This window comes from Triticum aestivum, chromosome 4B (genome assembly GCF_018294505.1).
Source record: "Triticum aestivum cultivar Chinese Spring chromosome 4B, IWGSC CS RefSeq v2.1, whole genome shotgun sequence".
In the NCBI taxonomy this organism is placed as follows: Eukaryota; Viridiplantae; Streptophyta; class Magnoliopsida; order Poales; family Poaceae; genus Triticum; species Triticum aestivum.
Window position 1 is genome coordinate 574,970,790 of NC_057804.1, and position 14,088 is coordinate 574,984,877.

The 14,088-nt window shown below is 41.9% G+C and overlaps 1 long non-coding RNA gene across 3 annotated transcripts; it reads left to right on the forward strand.

Moving 5' to 3' along the window:
• Positions 1 to 13,883, forward strand: LOC123093345 (uncharacterized). 3 transcript variants are annotated; one of them, XR_006445296.1, is made up of 16 exons: positions 1 to 766; positions 1,110 to 1,268; positions 4,247 to 4,423; positions 4,874 to 5,127; positions 5,245 to 5,463; positions 5,640 to 5,781; positions 6,782 to 6,867; positions 7,539 to 7,748; positions 7,853 to 7,930; positions 8,577 to 8,688; positions 8,809 to 8,874; positions 8,979 to 9,065; positions 10,847 to 10,960; positions 11,549 to 11,709; positions 13,309 to 13,414; positions 13,580 to 13,883. It is a non-coding gene; the product is annotated as an uncharacterized lncRNA (long non-coding RNA). The 3 variants fall into 3 exon arrangements; XR_006445295.1 differs by having other exon boundaries at positions 1 to 747; XR_006445297.1 differs by lacking the exon at positions 4,247 to 4,423 and having other exon boundaries at positions 2 to 747.
• Positions 13,884 to 14,088: the final 205 nt, after the last annotated feature.

Below are 14,088 nucleotides of genomic sequence, written 5' to 3' on the forward strand. Positions count from 1 at the left end.
CTGAGAGGGTTACGCCCCAATGAAAATCTTTTGGGTTTCATCTCCATAAGAGTGGTTGAGTTTTTACGTTGGCTCGCCAAGCCTATCACAACCCTCCTCCTTTACCCGGGCTTGGGACCGGCTATGTTGAGACAACATAGGCGGAGTTTTCTCGCAGATTGTTGAAAGGTTCAATTTTATCTCATGAGATGATGTGTATGTGGTTGCGACTTAAAGGTTGTCTTTAACTCTTATTCTTGAGATGGTGCGTTCTTGTGACAATTACTTACTAAAAGCACGTCTTTGCTCTCATTAAACAAAATTTTAAGGTAATTAACATGGGGGAGAGAGAGTCACCACCTGAATCACTAAAACAATTTAGTAACATCCATTGAGGTGGTATTAAAATGTACTGTTACTAGTCAACAAAGATCTGGTCTTAAATATTATGCACTTTATTGCTAATTATGCCTCATTGTCTATATCCGCCGCTACATCATGGGTGCATTTTTGTAGTCGAATATGTTGCCGATGTATATGCTCGGCTGAGAAAACACAAAATTTATTGTGGTGGGTGTTTTTATGGTGACCTGCTACTCATTTGAGATACAGATAGACTACTAGTTATTCAGCATTGTGGATATGGAAAATGATATGTTGTTATATGTTTTCCTGAGACTACATTCATCCGTACTCTTGGATTGGATCTTCTCAAAAGATGTGAGCCTGGGTTGGCCATCTTCAAGAGTAATCCTGCTCCTATCTATGGTCTGCTCTTATCTTCAAGGTTATATTTATGTTGCACTAACCAACATGGTAGTAATGTCGAACAGAGTCGAGCACTGACCACTTTGCTCTGCCTGCTGTCTCAGATTTCAATTTCATAGGCTTAGTTCCCTGATTTGCTTGCTTGACTGAATTTAAATAGATGGCTGAATAAGACTGATTGATGTAGTTGGATTTATGAAGTTCACTGTACTTGTTAGAAAATAGATGGCTGTTGTGGCAGTTGCTTTAACAAATAAAAAATAATGCATCTTCTTGAGTTTGTACACACCTATTTTGCATGAAGTTCATGTTTTTCTTTGCTTTGTTCTGAAATCTTCTTGTGAACGCATACATTCTTACAGGATAAATGATTTGTGAAGCTTACCTACCGGAGATACCTCGATGATAATGCTGCTAAGTTATTCTGTCTTTGGAGCCTAGGGCCTGGATTGCAAACTCAAGATACAGACTGTAAAGAGCCTTCTGCTCTTGGGCGTGGACCCTGACGAGGTCTGCATGAGGTAATGAGAGTCTTTTGCTTGTTCTTTACCCTGCTAGTTCCACATCCGTTGCTTTTGATTTGCCTCTGAGGTTCAGTGCTCGTCACATGCTTGTTGTATTATGCCTTGTATGCATGTGCTACTGTTATTGTGTGGAACAGGACATGTTAATTAGCAGAGCACCAAGAGTCTGTTCTAGTAGTGTTGCTTCTCAATATGCCTTTGTTTGCATGGTTCATAAGTGCATCTGCCTTGTTCCGGTAGTATGACTGCTCGTTCAAACCACTTAACTTGCTATGTTGTTGAATTCTGAAATTTGATGCTCTGTTAATTTAGACCATTTCTGATCTGATCATTGGAGCAAGTATACTGGCCAAGAGAAAGTTTGGTCATTTATGATCTGATCCACTAGTACTACTACTGCTACTGTATGATGGATAGATCCATACGTGATGCAAAAAATTATCTTAGTTTCGTTTACTTACTACAGTAGTGAACTTGCTAGTGTTGTGATCTACCCCCCCGGATAGCAGCACTAGTCCTGAGTGCATCATGTATCTTCTTCCCAAAGGCAAAGACTTCCTTTCTTTAGGGTGTACGTACAAGAGTTGAGTGGTTGTAAGATAAGAGCTTGTGGATGGATTAGTCTGACTTGTTGAAAACACAAAAACTTCTATCTTGTTGAATTCTTAAATCTGGTGCTCTCTTAGTTTAGATCATTTCTGATCTGATAACTAGAGAAAGTTTGGCTGTTTCATATGAAAGCAGCAGTAATGCTTTTTACCATGTCCTGGAATCAAGCATGAGCTCTTGGTTTCACCATAGCACAGTCTTCAAAATTGGCAATTTGCCGACAGAGATTGCATATCAGAATCATGTGCATCAGAGGAAACAATGCTCACAATGAATCTGCCACTGTAGGTAGGCAGTTGATGCTTATATCAGAGATTGCATATCAGAATCATGAATCTGCAAAATGTAAATAAACAATGCTCACAGTAGGTAGTTGGATGCCCTAGGCCTTCTGTTTTCTCAAGTTTATAGCCTGGATTCCCTAAGAACAACAAGTCTACTATGAACTATCCTTGCTGGCTTTGATTTTTCAACTCTACTGTTTGTTTGACCTCTCATTTGGTCGTCATGTCACATGTGATTAATCCCCAAATTATTTCGTGACCTTGCATACCTGCACATCCTCCATTAGCTGGCACCAAAACCAAATTGCATTCTGCACTAGTGATGTTGGTTTGCAAATATGACACTGAAAACTGCAAACCCTGTAACTTCTTTCTTTCTGAAAATTATTAAGAGGGAAATCTGAATTTTGTCGTAGAATATACTTGTGTTTATATGTAAAGGTTCTTTGGACGCAATCTTCTTCTGCCTACCTGCCCCCCACTAGGAGTGCACCTGCATCCTCAGTTCGCTCTTGCAGCTACCTCAACAGAGAATCGCTTGCCTTCACTCTTGTTTCCTGCATGTATGCCCTTCCCCGCTTTTCTTGTTCGATGATGAGATTTGGCTGAATTGTGGTGTACATTGTTCATGCTTCTCTTACCAGGATTTCTTGGATTTGTACAAGTAGGACCTCTGAATTTTGAGCTCGTCTTTTGGTGTTTGGGCATTTTAGGTGGGTGTCAATTCTGAAGGCGTCTCATCCTGGCGGTTAGATTTTCCTGGGGAATTGAAAGCCCAGGGAAAAAATATCGCCCTGTTTTTTACCTTTAGGTGACATGGCCTCACGAAGCTACTTCCTTTCTTGTTGTATACGTGCATCTTCTCTTGTTTGAGTTCAGGTTTTTTACTTTTGCCTTTGTTGTTGTTGTTGTTTTTCTCTTGTTTCCTTTGTATAGGATGTTTCTTTCTTGGCCTATAATGTGGGCTTCTCATCTGTAGAGGGGACTTTGTGATTGCTGGCTGAATTGTCAAAGTTTTTCTTCTTCTGAATTTCCTCCATTCATATGAAGTCAAGCTCTTCAGAAGCTATGTTTCCTGTGACTCATTTTTGCAGCTGTTGTTGTGTTGGGTCACTACACTATAGATACTTCATTCGTGGTAATGAAATCCCCCCAACTTGTTTTATCAAAACTAAGTGCTTATTTGAGCTTTCTTGTTATTTAGCTTGTAAGCAGTGAGCTTGCTGCCTTGGAGTTCTCTCTCCTTGCTCTGCCTCTTTCGTTATGAAAATTAAGAGGGAACTCTGAATTTTGCTGTTGAATACTTGAATATACTTGTGTTTATATCATTATATGTAGAAATTTATTGGATGCAATCTTCTTCTGCCTCCCTGCTCCCCATGAGGAGCACCTGCAGCAACAAAGAATCACTTGCCTTCTTACTCGATTCCAGCATGTATGCCCTTTCGCTTTCTTGTTCGATGATGGGATTTCGCTGAATTGTGCTCTTCTTGTTCATGATTCTCTTACTAGGATTTCTTGATTTTTACAAGTAGAACCTATGAATTCTGAATTTGTATTTTGGTGTTCTGGGATTTTATGTGGGTTTAAATTCTAAGTGTTTTTTGTCCTGGTGGCCAGATTTCTTCGGGGAACCAAAAGCTCAGGAGAAGAATATGACCCTGTTCTTTTTAACCTTTAGGTGGCATGGGCTCACCAAGGCTCATGCCTTTCTTGCTGTATAGGTGCATCTTCTCTTGTTGGAGTTTAGTGTATTTAGTCTGCCTTTCTTGTCGTTTTCTCTCTCACTTTTTTTACCCATTCTCAAATAATAGTCACCGTGTCCTGATATAGGAGGAGAGGACTACTCACGAAAGCACACAAGCGGTTAGAAAGCGTCCAAACACAAAGAGTTTTGGTTAACTGGAGTGTCCAAACGCAAGTTGGCTAGAACAGGTCCAAATACATAGTAGTAGTAGCTTTAGGAAGACACTGGCTTTTCTCTGTAGATTAAATTCACCTATTTAATTTCTGCTTCTCTGATAGAGCTATGTTCTTGTCATGATTGGTAACTAAAAGCGTCCCCTTTTTGGTTAACTGAAGATTTGCAAAGGAGTTGGACGTGCAGGGGCATGGGATCCCGGTTAGGTGACAGTGGTCAATGCCACCTACATGGGCATGGATGCCCTCCACTTTGCATGCGGCCTCGGTAAGCTGCCGGTCTACCAGTAGCTCGTGTAGGAGGTCAAGATGGATGTCGACACGCTGAAACCGATCTGGGTAATTAATCCATTCACGCGTTCCAAATTCTAAAGCATAGATAGTTTTAAGATTTGATCATCAACTAATGCAACTGGTCTGTGCGAATCTTAATGCTAGAGTTTACACATGTGGTTCTGGAACTTACTGGGTTGTCTAGTTAGTACCGTGTACTGGATGATATTTGATTTATAAACCTTTTTACCAAGTCACGTGTAGTGTACAGGCGATGTGCAATGTGTATTTCTTAGATTGATCAGGGATGTTCTCCTCTTGAAAGGGTTCCATAACATAGCTGTTGTTTAAATTTCTGGGTTGGTCACTGTTATGTTTGCATTGTCTATAGCCATGGACCTTTCCTCACTTATTTTTATCTGCATGGACCTCTGCTTTGTGACTTAGATTTTTTTTTACTATTGTTTTGTGACTTAAATTTGGTAATGGCTCAATTACTAACTAACCTAATTTTAGGTTCAGGTCTGCATCAAAGGTAGCATCTAGCTCATCGACAAGGGTGTCCACGTGGGTTATCAATGGCGTGGTCCTAAAAGACGAGAAGCACGGCTGTCGTGACGATGGTGGACATCGCCACCTACCTGCTGCCCAAGAAGACCAAGCCTAGCTAGCCTGATGCCTCCCCTTCTTCACAGTCCCACGCTAGGAGAGGAGGAGGGGCGGCCACTGCTTCCTTCGCTGAGCTCGCCTCCACCGGGCTGCTTGTGCAGGTGAGGAACTACCCTCCGTTTCCTGGTCCTTCCAGCTCTTCTTCTCTTGGGAAATTTGTTGAGCATGTCACGTGTGGCCTCAGGGTGTGCTGTTTTAATGAATGGTATTTCTGCTAGTTTGGTGCAGGATTTGGCTCCGCGGTTCAATTTCAATGTTGTGGGGGAACTGGTGCCGTTGTGGGCTACCTGTCCTTAAGGTTCATCTTCCAACGATTGTAGCCATGTCGAGGTTAGGCCCCGCTTCCTGCCATGTGCACGCTGCTCGCTTGCCCAACACCGTACCCTACATGCGTACCCTACATGCGCTCCTCCATGAACCTCGTCAGATGCTGTGAGGTGAGCATGAACTCCTTTCCTTACCCAATTTTGTTCCCCAATTTCATGTGTGCAGATTGACAATTTGATTTCCCCTACTGTTTACTTAGGTACTTTGTTGATCAATCCCATATATTCTTATGCTCTCATTTATTGCATTGTGTTCATTTGAGAGAGACCTGACTTGGTTGTTACAGGCTGAGGGAACTTGATATGCTCAAGGGACATGTGCGGTCGGTTGTCTAGCTGAAAGCGCTCGACATCGAGACCTTCCAGCAGTCCATATGCGGTTTGATGTTGTGGGCTCCCATGTCTGCCTCCCTGGCTACAACCATTCTGGTAATCTCCTGGTTTTCTTCAGTCCTTACCTATGTCCCTCTAGCTCCAAGACCTAGCCTTCGAGCTATGTCTGCTCTGTGTGCCGGCAATCGTGCCGTGGTTGATTCTATGATGGTGGACTCTAGCTTTTGGAAAAGTGGAAACTTGTAAAAGTGGATTTTTGCCATTGATGATCTGTGCGCATGTTTTCTGGATCCCAGATGAATGACCAAGTTGAGTCAAGTTACTGCACATGGCTGATTTGTGTGTTATCTTGTAATCATTTCCTTGACACCATCTTTTAGGATGTCTAAGATATTACTAAAAGGTTAGTAAATGACCAAATAATCAAATGTACATTCTACAGAGGGTGGTGAGAAGTTAATGGAACTGGGTTACTCTGGATATCATTAGCAATTGTGCAAGGTCTTCGTGAAAGTAGGAAATATACCATATTATTCGAGTCAAATTGATGCTTTGAATAAATAAGTTCGTAAAAATGCTGCATCTCTATGTGTTATGCACATTTATATGTGTGACCCGATGTTCCTTCAGTCAATGAGATTTTCATGGGCACATGCTTGTCTTCAGTTTTTTCCTTGGCTTAAATATTTTGTTCGACTTGGTTTGGCATGTGTGGTTCCCAAATTTCCAACAGAGTCATGGGCTTCATTTGCTGCTTGTGGATTTAATAATAAAAAAAAGGGCAGCCCCAGTGCATGTAGCTCCCGCTTGCGCAGGGTCTGGGGAAGGGTCCGACCACTTTGGGTCTATTGTACGCAGCCTTTCCCTACATTTCTGTAAGAGGCTGTTTCCAGGACTTGAACCCGTGACCTCATGGTCACAAGGCAGCAGCTTTACCACTGCGCTTGTGGATTTAATAATGAACTAAAAAAAATCATCATTTTTTTGTTGTCTGTTATGCAACCGTTGTCACTTGAACTCTTTAGTTTCATGATATCCAGTCTTGAAACTAGTGAGTTACTCATGCAAATGAGCACACTCATGTTCTGAATTTCAGGATGGATTATAGTGAGTCGACGCCAAACAGCAGGGGTCATACAATAAGCAAGGTGGGAGGATGCCATCTCTCGCACTACTACTAAGGTAAAAAATCACCTAAGCACAAATGCATGCTTTTTTCTATTCCTAGGGATATTTTATCGCCTGTAAAGCTATGCCATGGTCCCATGCTAGAGTCCCTATATGATGTGCTTGTTCCGATATTAGTTTTCTTGTTCTGCTGGAATCTCTTGTTGTCCCATGCTGGGGAACTTCATAGATGTTTGTCTTTTAGAGAAACCTCCTAATATGCATGCCATCTGATTCTGTTGTATTCAAAATAATCTGTATGGCATGAGCACCTCGAAAAATGCTGCTATTATGTTTTTCTTGTAGTTTCTTCACCATTTTTGGATGTCGAATGTTTTTTATGCCAATCAATCAAGAGTGAATGCATGATCATTGAGCGGCTGCATGAACTATATTTTTTATGTTACTGGCACAATTTGATTTCAGTTTCCTTGCTCTTTTCTGTTTCAACCCTAGCTGATTCCAGTTTCGCATTTGCTTGCTTACAGATTGATAGTGATGAGCATATAATCATGTAATCTGACACTTTGGTGAATGTGGTGCACGCACCATATAAATGCTTAATGTCTACTATGGTAATGTAAAACTATGGATTAAAAAAATAGACTTCAGGGTTTCAGTTTGTGTATATATTAATAATCAAGGTCCAGTTTGCTTTATTTCCCTGGTGTATTTTCCTCACAAAGGTGCAGAAGAGATAGTGTGCACGTGGAGAAGGCGCCCAATATCACCAGCGAGATCTACTTCAACTGTTGGTAAAGAAAGAACGAGGCACCCTTGCTCATCTTCACAACCTTACATGGGTGTGTGCCGAATGCTTCTTCTTCCAGAACAGTGAAACCCATGTCCGCACCTACCCATCTCCATCTGGATGGTTATTCATACTTTGATGTCTGGTATGCAACAGTGGTCAATCAAACTCTTCAGTTTCATGATATCCAGTCTTGAAACCAGAGAGTTACTCATGAAATTAGCACACTATCGTGTTATGAGTTTTCAGGATGGATTACAGCTAAACAGCATGGGGTGCATACAACAAGTGAAGTGGGAGAATACCATCTCTCATGGTACTACTCAGGTAAAACAATCACCTCAACACAAATGCATGATTGCTTTATTCCTAGGGCTCTTGCATCTCTTGTATAGCTATGCTACGGCCTGTGCTGGAGTCCCTGTATGAACCTTAGGTTTAACTCTAGCTATTTCATGTTGTATTTGTTCTGATATTAGTTTTGAACATGCCGATGTGTGGACTTTATCTCCCTTCTAGCACTAATTTGATGTTGATGACTTAAAAAAGATGGATTTTTTGTCCTTATGAACTGGCTGGCTGCATTATTTCCAAACACCACTGATTTTGGACAGCAAGGGGCTAAGTTGGATTCAAAATGCAAAAACTATATAGGTCCTCTGACCAATCAAATGTTGCCTTTGTCAAATATGGAGCAAACTATATGATTTGGTTTGTGTTTCTTATCATATTGCCTCGCTATTTACTGCCGCATGCTCGGCTTCTTTTCCTTGGCTTAAATTATAAATCAAAGTGTAATTAGATTTCATTTCTATTGTTCCTGTTGCTTATAGATTGCTTGTGCTGAGAGCCTGAGCCAGATTTCCTGGGGGACCAAAATAATGTCTTGTTTTTTTAAGTACTATCCCAAGTTATGAACCTCCTGTTAAGTTGCTAATTTATGTTGTTGATCCACGGTGATGGGGGCGCGCAGCCACCAGATGGAGGCGGCAGCGAACCCTAGCCGTGCCCCTGCTGCTCTTCCCCAACGTGCCGCTCGGCTATCCCTTCGCATCCGGTGGACAGAATCGACTCCGGTGGTATAGGTAAGCTCATTTGTCCCTCTCCGCCTGTCTCTCTCATGCCTTCTTCTGTTGAAGAAAGAATGAGTCGCCCTGACTGATCTTCACAACTCTATTGGGTGCCGCACCGAGTGCTTCTTCCAGAACAATGAAACCCATGTCCAGACCTGCTCATCTCCATCTGGATGATTTTTCATTCTTTGCCGTCCGGTATGCAACAGTGGTCAATTGAACTTTTCAGTTTCATGATTTCCAGTCTTGAAACCAGCAAGTTCTCGTGTAAATGAGCACAGTATCATGTTGTGAATTTCCAGGATAGATTATAGTGAGTCGACACCAAATAGTAGGGTTGCATACGACAAGCAAAGTGGGAGGATGCCATCTCTCGCACTGCTACCCAGGTAAAAAAATCACCTCAACACAAATGCATGCTTGTTTGATTCATAGGGCTCTTGTATCTCCTGTAAAGCTATGCCACGTGGAGTCCTATATGAACATTAGGTTTAATGCTAGGTATTTCTAGTTATGCTTGTTATGATATTAGTTTTGAACATGCTGGTGTGGATGGCTTTATCTCCTTTCGAGCACTGATTTGATATTGATGGCTTAAATAAGATTTTTTTTCGTCCTTATGAGCTGGCTTGTGTAATGCTCTCCTGCTATTCTGATTTGTGATCTCCCAATTCTGCAACGGTGTGTGTGCACTTGATTAATATCCCACTTGGGGTGGTAGAGACGTCTCCTCCTTCCCCTGCTACAGTTGAGAGTCTCTCGAGACAGTTCCTTCCCGGCCTGATCCCGGATCCTCTCCGCCGGTAGCGCTCGTCAGAGAAGTGATGGGGGAGGTGCTCGGCGTGTTCTTGTACATAGTAGTTGTAGGTTCAGTTTCTGTTCTGGTGTGTTGGGCGTGATTCCTAGGACTCGCGATATGCCGATGAGGAGCGCGCCGCCTGCGCGTACGAGCAACGCATGGTGGCTAGCGACGATGCTCTTGTTGGTGGCGATGGCATGGTGCTACTCCCTGTTGCGTGATTCATCGTCGGTGCATCCTCCAATAAGCTCGGTTGCTGCCATGATTTGGAGAAGGATTCGTCCCCTTCCTCTGTTGCTTCAAGCTTCTATGGAGGTGGATGGAGCGATGGTGATGCTAGAGGATCTGGTTTTTGCAGGTGGGTTCTGAGCATATCAGCAGCGGCAGATCAGGTAGAGATACGGCGCCCGCTGGCAGCCGGTCTACCACACCATGTCGTTGCCCCTTCTGGCCGAATGGCGGCCGTGTATTTCCTCCCAGCCAAAGAGCGATAGGGGAGGCAAATGCATCTTCTATCTGGAGTTCGAAGCGGTTCCAAGCTGCTGTGATGGTCTCGTCGCCCCAAGTGGTGCGTCCCCGGCGACGGCGAGTCTAAATCTAGGAAGAAGATGTTGTGGACCCGATTGCAATTTTCAGTTCTAGTTTAGGGTCCTTGTCAAAATCAAGGGCTTAGGTGTTATTTTCCTTTTATGTGAGTCCTTGTGTGGGCTTTATGTTGTAACCGATGTAGTTTTAATGAAGATCTAGGCCCTTCGTGGTCTTTCTTATTCAAAAAAAAGATTAAAATCCCACTCGTATAGATTTCAATCACTTGTAGCTGCTACCTTTAGTTCTGCTTCAACACTTAATTTTTCAATGAACAATTAAAGTTGGTGCCTCTCAGGTCCATTGTTGCTCCTTTTTTCATTGTAGCCTCTCAAGTTAGGTTCAATTTTTATTTGGTAGGCATGTCACCTAATTTACAGTGAAGTGCATTCGTCAACAAAAGATTAGATGCTATTCAATATTTGTGTCGGTTAGAAATTGCTCCCATTAATCTAAGATCAACTAAGTTAATTAGTAGGGACCTGGATGTCCTGCAAGAAAGTTCTATCTTTCACGCATCTGAAATCTCGAGATTCATCCTTCTGTTCAAGGAAGTATTCCTGTGTGATCATCATATAGAAGTTTAAATGTAGGGTTCAAGTGCACAACTGATCTGTAGCATTGAACAAAGCAATGGATGGATATTTTTGTGTAGCTCTGGACAAAGCCTAGACATTTTTGTTGCATTCCATGCTTTATTGATCAATGATTTTGATGAGCCTCATTTCAGTCGTGATGTGCAGTTGGTAGGCTTGGTTTCCTGATGCAGTTTCCTCACGCTCACAGGTGCAGGACAGAACTGCCATGTAGTGTGCCCATGTGATTCTTCTTCCACTCTGACGGCTCCCGCCCTTCCCCTTAGGTGGCCCCCATTACTCTTCCGCTCTGTCAGAGCTGATGGTAAGCGACTGGTTCCCTCATCTGCTCTCTCACTCTCTCTGTGTCCATGGCCATTGAGCTGTGGTATTTTTTGTGCTTGCCATCGTGCCATGGTGATTTCTAGGCCTTTATGGTGGCCTGGCTTATTTATAGTGGTCGTCTCTGCATTTTTGCAAACTAATCAGATGGCACAGTAAAATGTTTAAAACCTGACAAAATATTGAGATTTGTGTAATAGATAACTTTTTTATGCCTGACTTGATGGGCCAAAGTGGCTACAAATGAATATGTCAAGGTGGTTATCAATTATCATTGGTGCATCAACAAATCTACACAACTTAGACTTTGAGCTGATTAATATGTAAGGGAGGCTTGTTTCTCATTTCAAACAAAAAAGTGTGACTTGTTTCTTTTGTTGAATACAAGTCAGGTTGCACACATACCAGTTTGAAGTTTGTGTGTGTGTGTGTGGAACTTGTTCCACTTTGCTTGAAATTTTGTTATCTTGGGCTATCTCTGTATTTCTGTGATGCAAGCGAATAGGTGCCATGGCAGACTTGATTTTTTGACAATGACAAACTGACAACGAATTTCTTATGCTTTACGCAGATAAGGAGAATTTGTTCCTCTAAGGCCATCCCGGCACAGATAAGGAGAATTTGTGCCTCTAGGGCCACCCTGATGCAGATAAGAAGAGAATAGAGACCAAGCCTTCCTGCATCATGCTTGACCATGTAGTCCTCCCCGCGTTCGTCGTCCTCCGAACCCTGGTAATGCTAAGCTCGTTTCTCTCCCTCCTCGTTGCAGTAAGAGGAGCAGATTTGTCTCATCTCAATTACAAAATTTATAACTAGGATCATTTTCTGGTTGGTTTTGGCTTAGTTATGATTTGTGGCAACCAATGGCGTTATACTACAACTGTTCCTCCATTACCGAGTGTGATTTTCTCTTAGTTGGTGCCTCAGACAATTGAGAAAAATAATCGCTTTAGCTTTTAAATGATGTATTCATGATAGACAGAGTAGGGAAGATCAAATGACCTTTCTGATTGGGTACTTTAGCTTGCTTGCTAGGTGACTTGGGAGTTGGGATACGTGCGACCGATCGGATGGCCCATTTATTTTGTTTCACTTTTTGCTTGGTGCACTGTGTGTGTCTGAACATGCGGAGGCTGTGCTCCTCTTTGTTTCTTTTCTTTGCTTTGAGTTTATCGGAGGGTCATGTTCTTAGTTTGAGTTTGCTTTATTGGGTTTGCAGTTAGCTGCTTCCCTTCTTTATGTGATCCTCTCCGTTTGATGACAATATGATCCATAGGGTTCAGCTTTGATGCCATAATATGGAAAGTAAGTGCCTATTTTCACTTTATTTCAGAAATTATATACACAAATAAAGGGCAACGACATGCTTCTATGTAGTTCTGTCCTTGCAGTTTTGGCTACCAAATAGAATTGTAAGGTCTATCCTATTTTTTTGTCTTTGCTGTGTTGAACTATGCCCCATTGTCACAACTTCCTCTAAGCTTTTCTGTTTAGAAACGGAGATTGAAATGCCAACTGCTCCTCCCGTCCCACAATATAAGACGATTTGCAAGCTCTGATCCATACTTGCTTGGCATTGCTGTACTCTCCTGGTGTTGATGTAGTTTCTTACTGTTGCATTTATCCTTGCTTCTTTATTTTCTGAAATGAATTAGTCACTATTGTCTTAGTTGCTGGAATATAATGTATGGTGGACTTCGTTTATTTTCTGAGAGAAATGTCTCTCCTTAATGGCATTAACAATTGGCTTTAATATTTAATTAATATTATGGAATTCTAAGATTAGCTAGATTTGATGTTAAAGCTAATCTCCCTCTAATGCTGCGAGCTTTTCTTGATATGTATCTAGTGCTACAGGGTTGGTGTGTTTGTTGACTTTGCTGATTCCTTTGTTGATGTAATCTTGCTGGTGGTGGCTAGATTGTTATTAGTTTTGTCATATACTTTGTGATGACACCAGAGTGCACGAAAGAAAGAGCCATGCACAGTCTCACTGTAAATTTAAGGATTATTCAATGATGGTAGCTACAGTTAAAAACAGTAACTTGTTAAGATGCTTGTTTTAATCTTCCAGTGGAACGTCAGTCGGCTGAAGTGCCATTCTTTTGTGGTAATTGAAGGGTGCGGGCGTTTTTATTTCTTTTGCTAAATATTAATGAATATCATTAGAGGAAGGAAACAAGAACAGGTTTACTCTGTAACGACAGCCAATTTTATACTGTTTGTTCCATGCATCATATCAGTAATGTGGTTACTTATATTTATGTAGCCACGAGTACACTATTGCATCGCCTAGTACAATGGAATTAATCTTTCTTTCTCTCTACCCAGGGAGTGGTCTGGAATGATGGCGAGGATGGCGACGCAGTCTATGCTTGAGATGATGGAAGGTCAGTTAGCTGCTGGAAATCTGATCCTCCGAAGGGTGAGAATACAGGTTGATTTTCCTTTACATTTCTAGTATGTGTAATCTGATCTTGTTGCTTTGGTCCTTGATTGATTCTTGCCAATTTGGCTTGTGGTGGAGCAGTGTAGTCTGGCATTGTCTTGTCTTGTGTTCATAGAAAAACCTGACTTGGTTCTTTCTTTGGATATATTACAGGGGAGAGCATATCTGTCCAAAGAAAAGAAAAGGCTGGAAGTTGTGGTTGGTAGGGCCACAGAGGTAACTTGACATGCTCAAGTGGCTTTCTATCTGGGTTGTGGCCAGAAGCTGGCTGTTAGATTCATCGACTTCTCAGTTAGTTTGTTGTGGTGTTGAAATAGCTTCTTGTTTTTAGAATTGTGGTGAAGAGCTAAGTTGGCTTCCTGTTGTTGATTTTTGTTGTTGTGGAAGATATTGTCTTGGCAGGATGATTTTGAATGAGCTGGATGCTTTACAAAGGAATGAATTCGATTTGAGTGCATGAATGAATGAGTTTCTGGATTCCCAAGTCGTCGGTATTTTTTGGATCATGCTTTTCGGTTTTGGAAGAAAAGAGGCCATTGCAAGTGTGCTGGCGTGCTAGTCGCCGCCCTGGATTTTATGCTCTTTTTACCGGGTTTTTTGGCTTGTAAAGTACTCCTTCCGTCCCAAAATAAGTGCCAACTTTGTACAAACTTTGTAAATAG